Source organism: Anolis sagrei, chromosome 8 (genome assembly GCF_037176765.1).
Source record: "Anolis sagrei isolate rAnoSag1 chromosome 8, rAnoSag1.mat, whole genome shotgun sequence".
Lineage (NCBI taxonomy): Eukaryota > Metazoa > Chordata > Lepidosauria > Squamata > Dactyloidae > Anolis > Anolis sagrei.
In genome coordinates this window covers 14,199,914-14,215,912 of record NC_090028.1, presented here as the reverse complement: position 1 = coordinate 14,215,912, position 15,999 = coordinate 14,199,914, and the positions used below count along the sequence as shown (strand labels likewise).

General features: G+C 43.4%; 1 protein-coding gene across 1 annotated transcript in view; it reads left to right on the top strand.

Annotated features, from left to right (window-relative positions):
- Window positions 1-15,999, top strand: part of VAT1L (vesicle amine transport 1 like) — a 99,078-nt gene that overhangs the window by 63,127 nt on the left and 19,952 nt on the right. The gene's annotated exons all lie outside the window — the stretch shown is intronic.

Sequence of the window (15,999 nt, the reverse complement as noted above, 5' to 3'; positions counted from 1 at the left end):
TGTTATCAGATTAGAGATATGGGCCGAAATTAAGAAAATGAAGTTCAACAGTGACAAATGCAAGATACTCCACTTAGGCAGAAAAAAATGAAATGCAAAAATACAGAGACTGGGCAACCCAGTCTCTAAATTACATGCAGAATCATAGAATCATACAGTTGGAAGAGACCTCATGCACCATCCAATCCAACCCCCTGCCAAGAACCAGGAACATTGCATTTAAAACACCCCTGACAGATGGCCATCCAGCCTCTGTTTAAAAGCTTCCAAAGAAGGAGCCTCCACCACACTCCGGGGCAGAGAGTTCCACTGCTGAACAGCTTTGACAGAGAGCTGTTGAAGAGTAGCAGCAATGTCTAGTTGTGCGGTTACTCTCCGAAGGTGCAGCGGAAGAGCCACGTTTTAAGGTCCTTCTCAAAGGTATCTAAGGAGGGGGCTTGCCTAATCTCACCGGGCAATGAGTTCCAAAGTTGAGGGGCCACAGCAGAGAAGGCTCTCTCCCTTGTTCCCACAAGAATCATAGAATCAAAGAGTTGGAAGAGACCTCATGGGCCATCCAGTCCAACCCCCTGTCAAGAAGCAGGAATATTGCATTCAAATCACCCCTGACAGATGGCCATCCAGCCTCTGTTTAAAAGCTTCCAAAGAAGGAGCTTCCACCACACTCCAGGGCAGAGAGTTCCACTGCTGAATGGCTCTCACAGTCAGGAAGTTCTTCCTTGTGTTCAGATGGAATCTCCTCTCTTGTAGTTTGAAGCCATTGTTCCGTGTCCTAGTGTCCAAAGAAGCAGAAAACAAGCTTGCTCCCTCCTCCCTGTGGCTTCCTCTCACATATTTATACATGGCTATCATATCTCTTCTCAGCCTTCTCTTCTTCAGGCTAAACATGCCCAGCTCCTTAAGCCGCTCCTCATAGGGCTTGTTCTCCAGACCCTTGATCATTTTAGTCACCCTCCTCTGGACACATTCCAGCTTGTCAATATCTCTCTTGAATTGTGGTGCCCAGAATTGGACACAATATTCCAGGTGTGGTCTAACCAAAGCAGAATAGAGGGGTAGCATGACTTCCCTAGATCTAGACACTATGCTCCTATTGATGCAGGCCAAAATCCCATTGGCTTTTTTTGCCGCCAGATGAGCCTGTGAGAAGCATAGTGCAGGCTCCTGTTCAATACTGCTCTGGGCTCCCTGCACTACCACTCCCCGACACATGATAGGCAGATCCCTCAACTGAGGGGAATGAGCCAAAATCTGATCCACGCCAATCACTCTCCAAGTTTTGACATGTGAACAAAACAATAACAACCTATAATTGAAGGTGGGAAGCATAGGAAGGCAACTGAGCAGGAGAGCTGCTAAGCTGGCTATATATGGTCAGTAGGCAGAGTGGAGTGAAGAGGTCTTCACACCAGTCTTCTGGGGAGAAATCAATCAGTTTGAGACCCAGATGTTCAATCTTATTGGCTGGAGCTTGTGTGCCCTGAAAAGCATATGAGCGTGAAAAGGCTCCAGGAAAGGAGACACACGCTGGCAAGGGTGGGCAGGGGAGCACCCGCAGCTGCATTCTCCCTGCCCAGTAATTCGGGCAGGGCATTTTCATCCAAAGATATAATGAGCGGATTGTCATATTCCATGCATGAAATTAGAATGCATTTATTATTCTGCGGACAAAGATGACTAAGCAGAGCAATTCTGTTTTGTAATTTCCTTTGTGATTTTTCTGTGCTCATTTCTGTGGAACGTAGTGAGTGACGTTTGGTTCTGCAGTATCACTGGAGATATTAAAATATTCACAAATATTCTCATCCTTAATATGATTTTTCATAAGTGCCATGACAGGCGAAGGTGCTCCATTTTGGGGGGGGGGGGGGACACAACCATCATGTGATTATTTTTTTTAACCTCAAGAAAGAACAAATCAAGACTGTGTATGTATGTAGGCAGGAATAATAGTAAAACTACAGTAATTTTTACACATTGTATTTTTTCTGTGAGTTTAAGGGTGTTAAAATCGTCTGGAGAGGCCCTGCTCTCAGTCACAAGTACGTTTGCCGGGACGAGAGACAGGGCCTTCTCAGTGATGGCCCCTCGGCTGTGGAACGCCCTTCCTACAGATATTAGATCGGCCTCCTCCCTGTTGACATTTCGGAGGAAGGTGAAGACCTGGTTGTTCGAGCAGGCATTTGAATAGGCAGTGTAACGAACATAGGAATATGGAAGAATTGGATGATGAGACTGGATCTTGATTTTAACTATGAGACGCTAATGAGATGTTTTATTGATTTATATTGACTGTTTATTAAGCATAAATTACATAATTTGCATCTCCTGATAAAAACATTGTCCCATCTCGTCGTCTAGTCATTCCAATTCCTATGTCTTTTACCTTGCATTTTCAAACACTTGCTCAAACAACCAAGTCTTGGCTTTCTTCCAAAATGTTAAGAGGAAGGGGGCTGATCTTATGTCCCCAGGAAAGGTGTTCCATAGCCGAGGGGCCACCACAGAGAACGCCCTGTCTCTCGTCTCCACCAAACTTGTTTGTGACGCAGTTGGGATCAAGAGCAGGGCCTCCCCGGATTCATAAGGGAAGATGTGTTCAGACAGGTAAGTTGGGCCAGAACTACAACTCCTAAACTCAAGGTCAATGCCCACCAAACCCTTCCAATATTTTCTCTTAGTCATGGGAGTTCTGTGTTCCAAGTTTGGTTCAATTCCATCATTGGTGGAATCCAGAATGCTCTTTGATTGTAGTTTAACTATAAATCCCAGCAAATATAACTCCCAAATGACAAAATCAATCCTGCATCCCCATCAGTATTCCACTTTGGGCACATCGGGTATTTGTGCCAAATTTGGTCCAGTGAATGAGAATAGATCCTGCATATCAGATATTTACATGATGATTCATAACAGTAGCAAAATTACAGTTATGAAGTAGCAACAAAAATAATGTTTTGGTTGCGGGTCACCACAACATGAGGAACTGTATTAAGGGGTCGCGGCATTAGGAAGGTTGAGAACCACTGTTGTAAAGCAAATGTTAGATGCTGGTGGATGCCTACCACCAGAGGCGGCCCTAGGTAATTTTCAACGGTAAGCAAACAGTATTTTGCCCCCCCCCCCAACCAATCATTGATATCAGGCCTGTAGCGAGGGGGGGGGGGGTTAGGGGTTCAACCCCTTCCCCCGAAATGTTTCAGATTTTTTTTTTAAAAAAACTGGTATACTCATGAATTTTAACTGGTTAACCAAATCCCCATGCTAAGTCTATGAGATGCAAAAAATTAAGAGTCCCTCTAGAACTGCAAGCACTATCTCAAGCAAATATTGGCAATTTATTCACATTGTCATTACTTGCAGCAATAGCCGATGTAGTTGTTCTGGTACAGCTGTACCAGGAGCTCCAACTTTATTTGCTTTGTATTAAATGTTTGCTTGCAGTCCTAGGTTTCAGGGACTCTGCAGATAGGTGGCTTCTTTGGTTGCAGTCATAGGGCAAGTCACCTGTCAATCATTGTTAAGTTTTGGTCCCGCCCCTTGCTCAGGGCAATTGCGAAGGGATCCATTTTTAGTTAGTCTCAGCAAGGTAAACTTATATATAGGATGTGTGCTAGCTACCCCTGTACAAAAGCTTAAACCCTTAAGACCTTCCGGGGGAGAAAGGTCTTAAGAGTCTCCAAAGAATTTCCAGGAAAACAGCCCTAAAGACCAAAGAACTCCAGCTGGAGAACATCTACTGCCTTGCTGGTAGGTCCACTCGGCGTTCGAGACGCAGTTCGACCCAGTAGCGGAGCCCACATCAGTTAACGGTTAGATTACAGTCAGGCTGGGAGAAGTTAAAACGGGGTTTTTCCTTTAAATAAGAAGTTATTGAAGACAGTTGCCTGTCCTTCGTGGGCAAGATTAGGAATTCACCAGTTGCCTAAAAGTTTGGAATCATTTGCTTAACTTTACTGAAGACAAGAGAAGTTTCTGTTTGATTGTTAATTAATAAAATACTTTGTTGTACTTCTCAAGCCATCTAAAGACTGTTTGTGGTGGAAACCTCTGAGAACTTCTCTTTAGGCCCCCTGGCTTCCCGCTGGGCAAAAGTTGCACATCCTGTTCTAAAGACAAGTATTTACAGGCCCAGCGCACAACAGAACAGTAGTGAAGCAACCAAGTTGCGGGGGGGGGGGGGAGATGTTGAATGCTCTCATTAAGGAGGCCAGACTTGGTGGGGGTGGTTGACAAGGACGGAGCTGCAGGCTATTGAAGGCTGCTCTGCCCCCTGCTGTGCTTTTTGCTTCAGCGTGAGCTAGGAGGCAGGTTTCAACCCCCCCCCCCCCCCCGTGAAATTTTCAACCCCCCCCCCCCCCCAAAATTTCAACCCCTCCTGAAATTTTTTTCTGGCTACGGCCCTGATTGATATATATTTTCTGTTCATCTTGGGAGTTCTGTGTGCCCTATTTGGTTCAATTCCATCATTGGTGGAGATCAGAATGCTCTTTGATTTTAGGTGAACTATACATCCCAGTAACTACAACTCGCATATGTCAAGGTCTATTTTCCCCCAAGAGCGCCTCAAGAGCGCCCCTGGGCAAAATCAACTATACTGCGAATGCTTACTTTGTGTAATGGTTGAGCCGCCCCCGCCTACCAGACTGAGAGGGCCAACTCGCTCTTGACCAACTCGCTCTTGGTGTCGCTCCACAAATATTCCCAATTTGTAATTCACATTGCAATTAAGGGGTTTGGATGAGCACCAGACACAAATGTGTGCATTGGCAACAAGTCTTTTGGGGGAATTGATGCCAGGAAGCTTAGGATATGTCCCTCTACTTGTTTCTCAATGAAATACCCACTTCAGTCTGTTTGAAATTTGTCACTTGCAGCCATGGAAAGCCCTGCCAGACTGTTTAGATGGAACCACCTCCGCCAAAGTCTGCTTTCATTTACTGTGACACGCAACTCATTATTGTCGATTGGCATTGACACTTGCGGCAGACTGTATTGACAGTGTTTCCATCTTTCTTGGTCTTTTGTAGACCATTTGCTCCACATGGAAATGCTAAGATTTGCCTACAACAATGAAGTCTTGTTGTTTCCTTTTTCGTCTGCAAGTCATCTTAGTAGAGTCATTCCTTTGCCAACGTTTCCCTATAAGCAACCACTCTCAGATGATAGACTGCTCAGGCTGCAGCCTTCTGTTAGCTTTGATCGACTCCGAATGGGGTTTACTTGATTACAAGAGATAATGTGGTACACAGCTAGAGATGTCACTCATCTACCATTTCAACCTATTAGTCGACTTTGAACATCCAACATTTACTTAACTGAGGGATCAGAACAGGTGGGATGTTAAATATTGTCAAAGCAAACAACAAAATTGAACGCGAGCACACCATGGTCTCGTTCCCCTCCTGTAATCTTATTTGCATGACAAAGGAAATGTTATCTTGGAAATATTGGCAAAAACAAGAGAACAGGTTTCATTAGTTTAGCTGTACACCGCTGGAAAGGAAATGCTCTACTATCAGACCTGTTTTTTTTCTAATTTGAACATTTGTCTTGAGGGCATGAACTTTATCATCATGATACAACCAAGTTAATAGCCACCCAGTGGGGAGAATTACTGCACTAGCTGCAAATAGATGCAGGGAATGCCGTGGATGTAGCGTACCTGGATTTCAGTAAGGCCTTCGACAAGGTCCCTCATGACCTTCTGGCAAGGAAACTACTCCAATGTGGGCTAGGCAAAACTACGGTGAGGTGGATCTGTAATTGGTTAAATGGATGAACCCAGAGAGTGCTCACCAATGCTTCCTCTTCATCCTGGAAAGAAGTGACGAGCGGAGTGCCGCAGGTTTCCGTCCTGGGCCCGGTCCTGTTCAACATCTTTATTAATGACTTAGATCGGTGTTTCTCAACCTGGGGGTCGGGACCCCTGAGGGGGTCGTGAGGGGGTGTCAAAGGGGTCACCAAAGACCATCAGAAAACATAGTATTTTCTGTTGGTCATTGGGATTCTGTGTGGGAAGTTTGACCCAATCCTATTGTTGGTCGAGTACAGAATGCTCTTTGATTGTAGGTGAACTGTAAATCCCAGCAACTACAACTCCCAAATGTCAAGGTCTATTTCCCCAGACTCCACCGGTATTCACATTTGGGCATATTGAGTATTCGTGCCAAGTTTGGTCCAGATACATCACTGCATGAATCCACAGCTCCTCTGGATGTGGGTGAACTACAACTCCCAAACTCAAGGTCAATGCCCACGAAACCCTTCCAGTGTTTTCTTTTGGTCATGGGAGTTCTGTGTGCCAAGTTCGGTTTAAATCCATCTCTGATGGAGTTCAGAATGCTCTTTGATTATAGGTGAACTATAAATCCCAGCAACTACAATTCCCAAATTACAAAATCAATCCTCCTCCCCCCCACCCCCACTAGCATTCACATTTGGGCATATTGGGTATTTGTGCTCAATTTAGTCCAATTAATGAAAATCCATCCTGCATATCGGATATTTACATTATGATTTATGACAGTAGTAAAATGACAAGTACCAATGAAAACAATATTATGGTTGGGGGTCACCACAACATAAGGAACTGCATTAAGGGGTCACGGCATTAGCAAGGTTGAGAACCACTGACTTAGATGAAGGGCTAGAAGGGATGATCATCAAGTTTGCAGACGACACCAAATTGGGAGGGATAGCCAATACTCCAGAGGACAGGAGCAGGATTCAAAACGATCTTGACAGATTAGAGAGATGATTGGCCAAAACTAACAAAATGAAGTTCAACAGTGACAAATGCAGGATACTCCACTTTGGCAGGAAAAACGAAATGCAAAGATACAGAATGGGGGATGCCAGGCTCGAGAGCAGTACGTGTGAAAAAGATCTTGGAGTCCTCGTGGACAACAAGTTAAACATGAGCCAACAATGTGATGTGGCGGCAAAAAAAACCAATGGGATTTTGGCCTGCATTAATAGGAGCATAGTGTCTAGATCTAGGGAAGTAATGCTACTCCTCTATTCTGTTTTGGTTAGACCACACCTGGAATATTGTGTCCAATTCTGGGCACCACAATTCAAGAGAGATATTGACAAGCTGGAATGTGTCCAGAGGAGGGTGACTAAAATGATCAAGGGTCTGGAGAACAAGCCCTATGAGGAGCGGCTTAAGGAGCTGGGCATATTTAGCCTGAAGAAGAGAAGGCAGAGAGGAGATATGATAGCCATGTATAAATATGTGAGAGGAAGCCACAGGGAGGAGGGAGCAAGCTTGTTTTCTGCTTCCTTGCAGACTAGGACGCGGAACAATGGCTTCAAACTACAAGAGAGGAGATTCCATCTGAACATGAGGAAGAACTTCCTGACTGTGAGAGCCGTTCAGCAGTGGAACTCTCTGCCCCGGAGTGTGGTGGAGGCTCCTTCTTTGGAAGCTTTTAAACAGGGGCTGGATGGCCATCTGTCAGGGGTGATTTGAGTGCAATGTTCCTGCTTCCTGGCAGGGGTTGGACTGGATGGCCCATGAGGTCTCTTCCAACTCTTTGATTCTATGATTGTATAAAGGTCAGGTGCCCCGGGCCCAAATAAGTAAAACCATGGATCATAGAATCAAAGAGTTGGAAGAGACCTCATGGGCCATCCAGTCCAACCCCCTGCCAGAAAGCAGGAACATTCTATGGGTCTTAATCCATAAACCTCTTAACATCTTGGTGTGATGAATGCAGATTTCATAGTGGAGAGAGGTAGGTTCCATGCATGAAACACTATAAAGCAAGGTTGGTTTCCAGCAGGGCTGTGTGTTTGGCTGTCTAACTCCTGGAGTGTTCTTCAAGCATGATTCTGCATAAACAATAAGAACATTTCCCTCACATCCCATAGTCATCAACGCTCATTTCCTCTCTGCTGTTTCAAAACTGCCTTTTATTCCAGGCAGCTGGAGCTAGAGTCATTTTAGAGATGTGTTTACTTCATTATTTTCTTGTTTAAAGAATTATGAGAGCAAATTCTAATGACGCACAGCCAAAATATGAATTTCAAATAATATACCCACAAAACAAAATACTTTCTATCTCGGCGCTATACTTTGGGATTGATAGGAATTCAAATACGCGTTGGGACCATTCACTGAATTATCTGTGATCGGATCCCATAATTCTATTAATTCTATTAATAATTAATAATTCTATTAATAATTATTAATGACTCTATTAATAATTATTTTATTTTATTTTTTTTATCATGTCAGGGGCAACCAGACACAAAGTTTGCAAGCTTGGTAGTTGATTATTTGTGCTTTGACCAGTATCTGGCCACTTGGAGTGCCTCTGGTGTTGCCGCAAGAAGGTCCTCCATCATGCATGTAGCAGGGCTCAGGTTGCATTGCAGAAGGTGATCAGTGGTTTGCTCTTCTCCACACTCGCATGTCATGGATTCCACTTTGTAGCTCCATTTCTTAAGGTTGGCTGCATCTCGTGGTGCCAGAGCGCAGTCTGTTCAGCGCCTTCCAAGTCGCCCAGTTTTCTGTGTGCCCAGGAGGGAGTCTCTCATTTGATATCAGCCATTATGTCAACCATTTGATATCAGCCATTGATATCAGGTTCTGGGTTTGAGCCTGCCACTTTTGGACTCTCGCTTGCTGAGGTGTTCCAGTGAGTGTCTCTGTAGATCTTAGAAAACTATGTCTAGATTTAAGTCATTGACATGCTGGCTGATATCCAAACAGGGGATGAGCTGGAGATGTCACTCCCTTGGTCCTTTCACTACTGGCTGCAACTTCCCGGTGGATGTCAGGTGGTGCAATACCTTCTAAACAGCGTAATTTCTCCAGTGGTGTAGGTAACAGACACCCCGTGATAATGCGGCATGTCTCATTAAGAACCACATTCACTGTTTTAGTGTGGTGAGATGTGTTCCACACTGGGCATGCGTACTCAGCAGCAGAGTAGCATAGCGCAAGGGCAGATGTCTTCACTGTGTCTGGTTGTGTTTCCCAGGTTGTGCCAGTCAGCTTCCGTATGATATTTTTTCTAGCCCTCCTTATTTGCTTGATGTTCAGGCAGTGCTTCTTGTAGGTCAGAGCATGGTCCAGAGTGACTCCCAGGTATTTGGGTGTGCTGCAATGCTCCAGTGGGATTCCTTCCCAGGTAATCCTCAGAGCTCGGGATGCTTGTCTGTTCTTGAGGTGAAAAGCACATGTCTGTGTTTTATATGGATTAGGGATCAGCTGGTTTTCCCTGTAATAGGCAGTAAGGGAAGAAAAGGAAGGAAGGAAGGAAGGAAAGAGGGAGCAAAGGAAGGAGGGAAAGAAGGAGAGAAAGAAGGAGGGAAGACTGGCCACAACAACACGTGGCGGGTACAGCTAGTATAATTATAATTGGTATAATATATTTATTATTGTATAATAATAAAAACTGTCTCACCAGGTTAGAATTCTGCACTAACTGAACATATTATGCTAAAGATAGTCAGCCTAGTTTCATTTGTGTTTGCTTACTCGTCTCTGGATGGGTCTACACTGTAGAATGAATGCAGTTTTGACACCATTTTAAGTGCCATGGCTTCTGCTATACAGTCCTTGGAGAAGTTTGATGAACAACTAGCATTTTTGGCAGAGAAGACTGAAGACCTTGCGAAACTACAACTTCCAGGATCCCCTAGAATCGAGCCATGGCAGTTAAGGTGGTGTCAAACTGCATTCATTCTACAGTGTAGATGCACTTTCTCTCTCTCTCCAGGATTAAATGAAAGGTGGTACCAGTGATATAAGTTGGACTTGATCAAGCTTTGGTTCAAGTGTTCATAAGCAGAAGATCAGCAAGTAAACTGAAAATGAAGTGTTTCTATGCCTGTGAGCTAAGTGAAAATTTCTACACCATTGAGAGAATCTGTAGATGATGGTGATGATGATGATGATGATGATGATGATGATGATGATGATGATCACAATGATGGTGGTTGGTGGTAGTAGTATTATGCTGCAATGGTATCTAGCAAGTCTAAGTTCACCTATTGTAGAATTTTCTAGTGTTTGAACCTATTCAACCTTTCATTTGGAGCTTGTTCTTGGTTTTGCTGCCATGGCAACAGATAATACAGAATAAGAGACGCTTCTCTGTATTAGAGAACAAGCAAGGAAAAGGTTGTTTTTTTTCTTGACTAGCAGCTAGAAGAAGGAATAGCCGTAAGGACCATGGGGAATTTGCTGTGATAGTATATGAGCACAAGGGAACAAAACATCTGAGTTCAAATATTAAGTCTGCATCCTTGTATTTTTAATGTCTACTTATACTATTCCCCTTGGCTAGCATCATACCCTTTTCTTTCTTCTCCTTGGATTAATTCATGGCTGTGCTTCTTACCTCGTAGCCTCCAACTATCCTGTTTTACCAATAACATTCCCAATTCATCCTCTCATCTCATTTTTGGCTGGTTTTAAAGTGTCCCAATCCACCTACAGTCTTGAATTAATGCAGATTGGCACCATTTGAACTGCCATGACTCAATGCTATGGAATCATGGAGTTGTGGTTTCAAAAGGTTCCACAAGTCCCAGAATTCATAAACTCTGTCCTAAAACATGAATCAACTCTATATTTTAGTACCAGTGTTAGAAGTCTCCATGGTGCTGAAGCTGCTTCCCATAAATGGTTTCAGCACTGTGGATACCTCCTTCAAAGCGTAAACCCAATGAGTTGATTCTCCATCTTATTGACATAGGGAGGAATGAGGAAGGGGCGCCATCTTGACCTTCTAGTAGGTTCAGGCAAACCAAAAAACCAGAACCTCACCTATTTAAGCATTCTTCTTTGTTGGTAACATCCATCGTCTTGAACCCACTTTCTTTTGACTGGTTTTAAAGTTCACCAGTCAATGTACATTCTTGAATTAATCAGATTGACACCTTGAACTGCCATGACTCAATGCTATGGAATCATGGAGTTGTTGTTTTCAAAGGTTCCACAACTCCCAGGATTCATAAACTCTGTCCTAAAACATGATGAATCAACTCTATATTTTAGTACCTGTGTTAGAAAAAGTCTCCATGGTGCTGCAGCTGCTTCCCATAAATGGTTTCAGCACTGTGAACAGCTCCTTCAACCGTAAACCCAAGGAGTTGATTCTCCATCTTACTGACATGGGGAGGAATGAGGGAGGGGCATCATCTTGCCCTTTTAGGAGGTTCATGCAAACCAAAAGGCCAGAGCCTCTCCCAGTTTAGCATTCTTCTTTGTTGGCAATGTCCATCGTCTTGATCCCACTTTCTTTTGACTGGTTTTAGAGTGCACCAGTCTACCTACATTCTTGAATTATTGCAGAGTGACACCATTTGAAATGCAGTGAGTCAATGCTATGGAATCATGGAGTTGTTGTTTTAAAAGTTTCCACAAATCCCAGGATTCATAAACTCTGTCCTAAAACATGATGAATCAACTCCATACTTTAGCATTAATATTAGAAGAAGTCTCCACAGTGCTGAAGCTGCTCCCCAAAAATGGTTTCAGCATTGTGGATAGCTCCTTCAAAACGTAAACCCAATGAGTTGATTCTCCATCTTATTGACATAGGGAGGAATGAGGAAGGGGCACCATCTTGACCTTCTAGTAGGTTCAGGCAAACCAAAAAACCAGAGCCTCACCTATTTAAGTATTCTTCTTTGTTGGTAACATCCATCGTCTTGAACCCACTTTCTTTTGACTGGTTTCAAAGTTCACCAGTCAATGTACATTCTTGAATTAATGCAGATTGACACCATTTGAACTGCCATGACTCAATGCTATGGAATCATGGAGTTGTTGTTTTAAAAGGTTCCACAACTCCGAGGATTCATAAACTCTATCCTAAAACATGATGAATCAGCTCTATGTATAAGTACTAGTGTTAGAAGAAGTCTCCATGGTGCTGAAGCCGCTTCCCATAAATGGTTTCAGCACTGTGGACAGCTTCTTCAAACCGTAAACCCAAGGAGTTGATTCTTGATCCATCATCTTGATCCCACTCTGATGTCGTTTGGTCCCTGTTCTCCTCTGTGAAATATTGGTGTGTGTGACAATTTCTATAGGAATTTTTTCAAGACCATGGAGGAAAAAGATTCTTCTCACTAGCACAGTCCCAATTTTGACCAGAAATGGGGAGCAGAGCTACTCATGGTGTTTACTCATAGACTGCCAAATTGGGATAGTTGGGGAACATGAAGACTTAGCCACTAATTTTAATAATAAATAATAATAAACTTTATTTATGTTGTGCCACTATCTTCCCAAGGGGACTTGGAGCAGTTTACAAAGGCACTCCACGGAATGGCATATAACATAAATGGTACATGAGCATAAAACAATATCACAAAGAAATTATAAAACACCCACTATCAACACATATAAAATAAAATGCAGAATAACTGTAGATAAAAATAGTGGTCATCAATTCACAACTAAAGTGCCAGAATGTCAACCTCATATGGGCCCTACTCAAGGTCAAAAGCCTGCTTAAAAATCCATGTTTTTAGGCTGGATCAGAAAGATTCAAAGATGGGGGATAACCTAATCTCTTTTGGGAGGGTTTTCCATAGTCAGGGAGCCACCACAGAGAAGGACCTCTCTCTCGTTCCCACCAACTGAGCTTGAGATGGTAGTGGGACTGAAAGAAGGGCCTCCTTTGCTGATCTCAAAGCTGGTTCATAGAAAGAGATGCGGTATCAAAAATAGGTTGTAGCCAAAGCATATAAGGCTTTATTGGTGATAACCTGCACCTTGAATTGAGCCTGGAAAATTGTCGGAAGCCAGTGGAGCTGCTTTAGTAGAGGCATGGTATGTTCCCTATAGCTAGCCCCAGTTAGTAATCTGGCAGCTGACCTTTGCACTAACTGCAGTTTCTGAACTGTCTTCAAACGCAGCCCCATGAAGAGTGCATTACAGTAGTCCATTTTGGATGTAACAAAGGCATGGACCACTATAGCGGAGTTAAAGAGATATCTGGGCAGGGTGGACAAACGAATCCCACCGCTGCCACCAATATAGCGGAGTTAAAGAGATATCTGGGCAGGGTGGACAAACGAATCACACCGCTGCCACCAATATAGCGGAGTTAAAGAGATATCTGGGCAGGGTGGACAAACGAATCACACCGCTGCCACCAATATAGCTAAATTAAAGGCTGACCTTATGTTGAATATACAAGTGACCAAATGTTCTTGGTAGTATTAGCCGCCGCCACCTCAGAATTATTGGCCTGAGGAACCAAAGGTGTGAATGTGTTGTATGTAAGAGGTGTTTGAGCTCTTGATCTTCTATGGCTTCCTCACTAGCTGACTGGACTATAAAATGCTTTGACAAAGTGAGTTCTGGGGAAATGGATAGATTGAGGCATACACCAGTTAAAAGTTAACTAGAAAGAGTTTATTGAACTTTATATTAACAACAACTCGTAGGAATGAGTGGTACAGAAGCGTGATTCAGTTGCAGAAACTTGGTTACTTAAACAAATAGATCCCCTGACAGAAAATCTTTTAACAACTGTGAGACTCCTAAAACATACTGTTCTAACTTTAGACACAGTATCCCTGGAGAACAGATCCCTATCTGTCTCCACCACAGGGTAGTAAGCTCCCTTATACTATCCAAGTATAAGGAGACAAATCTTTCTTTTACTGGTTCTCACAACTCAGTAAAATACTAGCCTTTTGTCTCAGCCTATTTCCCTAACTTAAGGCTCACTAAAAGCTCTTCTTTTTCTGTCAGATCCCTGCTGTAACTCCCTATCTTAAAATCACAACTTTCTCTGACCCTTGTCAAAACACTTCTCTCCCTGTCAGAATCTGGCAGCTTATTTTCCCTCTCTAAACCAACTCCTCCCCCAATTGCTATACCCAATCAGGAGTCAGCTTGACTCCTCCTCCTGCTCTGCCTGCCCTCCAAGATGACAGCCACTGTCATACAGGCTTCGGCCCTGTCGTCTTAAAGGTAGTTTTCATTACAACCACCATGGCCAAGTCAGGCGTTTCGAGGTATGGTTGCATCTGGCGCACAAGTTTCAACTGTGCCAAGGCCTTCCTGGCCACCACCGACACCTGAGTTTTAAGCTTCAACTATAAGTCCAGGAGAACACCTAGACTGCAGACCTGTGTCCTCAGGGGAAGTGTAACGCTCTCGAGCACAGGTTGCCACCATATACCCTGATTGGTCTCACGACTGACCAGGAGGACCTCGGTCTTGTCTGGATTAAGTCCCAGTTTGTTGGGCCTCATCCAGTCCATCACAGCTGCCAGACACTGATCCAGGATCTGGGGAGCTTCCTTGGAATGAGGTGGAAAAGAATAGCAGAATTGTGTGTCATCTGCATAGAGATGGCACCCAACTCCAGAACTCTGGATGACCTCACCCAGCGGTTTCATGTAGTATGTTTTAATAGTATGAAACAATATAATGGGCATGGAAGAAGTCTAAATTTCCTTTAGGAGAGAAAAGCACCACGACGACGACGACGACGACGACGACGACGACGACGACGACGATGATGATGATGAAGATGAAGATGTATCTCAATAGTGACATGTTCGCAGTTCTTCTGGCTTAAATGAATGTGCATAGCCTCTTTTATACTGCCACTATGTGGCCAGCATATGCACTGGCATGAAAAAGTGAATGTATGCATAGTGTGAATGTCTAGGGGGAAAAAAAAATATTTATTTATTTATGACATTTATATGCTGTCCTTCTCAGTATGGCTTACAATATATATATACATACAATGTATTGAATTATTAGCATAGTACAATATAAGTATTATATATTACTATATTGTACTACACCATTACATTGTTATATTATTAGTAATATTACATGTAATATGACATATATAATTATAATATTGTATTATTATTATTAGTAGTAATAGTATTATATTGTATTACATTATAATATTATAAATATTATATGTAAGGTAGAGGCAAATGTTGTCCCCTGACATGAAGTCCAGTCGTGTCCGACTCTGGGGTGTGGTGGTCATCTCCATTTCTAAGCCAAAGAGCCGGCATTGTCCGTAGACCATTACTTTCCCGACAGAGCGGTACCTATTGATCTACTCACATTTGCATGTTTTCGAACTGCTAGGTTGGCAGAAGCTGGGGCTGACAGCAGGAACTCACTCTGCTCTCCGGATTTGAACCTGCAATCATTCGGTCAACAAGCTCAGCAGCTCAGCACTTTAGCCCACTGCGCCACCGGGGGCTCCTATATTATATGTATATACAATATATTATATTATAGAATCATAGAATCAAAGAGTTGGAAGAGACCTCATGGGCCATCCAGTCCAACCCCCTGCCAAGAAGCAGGAATATTGCATTCAAATCACCCCTAACAGATGGCCATCCAGCCTCTGTTTAAAAGCTTCCAAAGAAGGAGCCTCCACCACACTCCAGGGCAGAGAGTTCCACTGCTGAACGGTTCTCACAGTCAGGAAGTTCTTCCTCATGTTCAGATGGAATCTCCTTTCTTGTAGTTTGAAGCCATTGTTCCGCGTCCTAGTCTGCAAGGAAGCAGAAAACAAGCTTGCTCCCTCCTCCCTGTGGCTTCCTCTCACATATTTATACATAGCTATAATATCTCCTCTCAGCCTTCTCTTCTTCAGGCTAAACATGCCCAGTTCCCTAAGCTGCTCCTCATAGGCTTGTTCTCCAGACCCTTGATCATTTTAGTCGCCCTCCTCTGGACACATTCCAGCTTGTCAACATCTCTCTTGAATTGTGGTGCCCAGAATTTGACACAATATTCCAGATGTGGTCTAACCAAAGCAGAATAGAGGGGTAGCATTACTTCCTTAGATCTAGACACTATGCTCCTATTGATGCAGGCCAAAATCCCATTGGCTTTTTTTGCCGCCACATCACATTGTTGGCTCATGTTTAACTTGTTGTCCACAAGGACTCCAAGATCTTTTCCACACGTACTGTTCTCGAGCCAGGCGTCACCCATTCTGTATCTTTGCATTTCATTTTTTCTGCCAA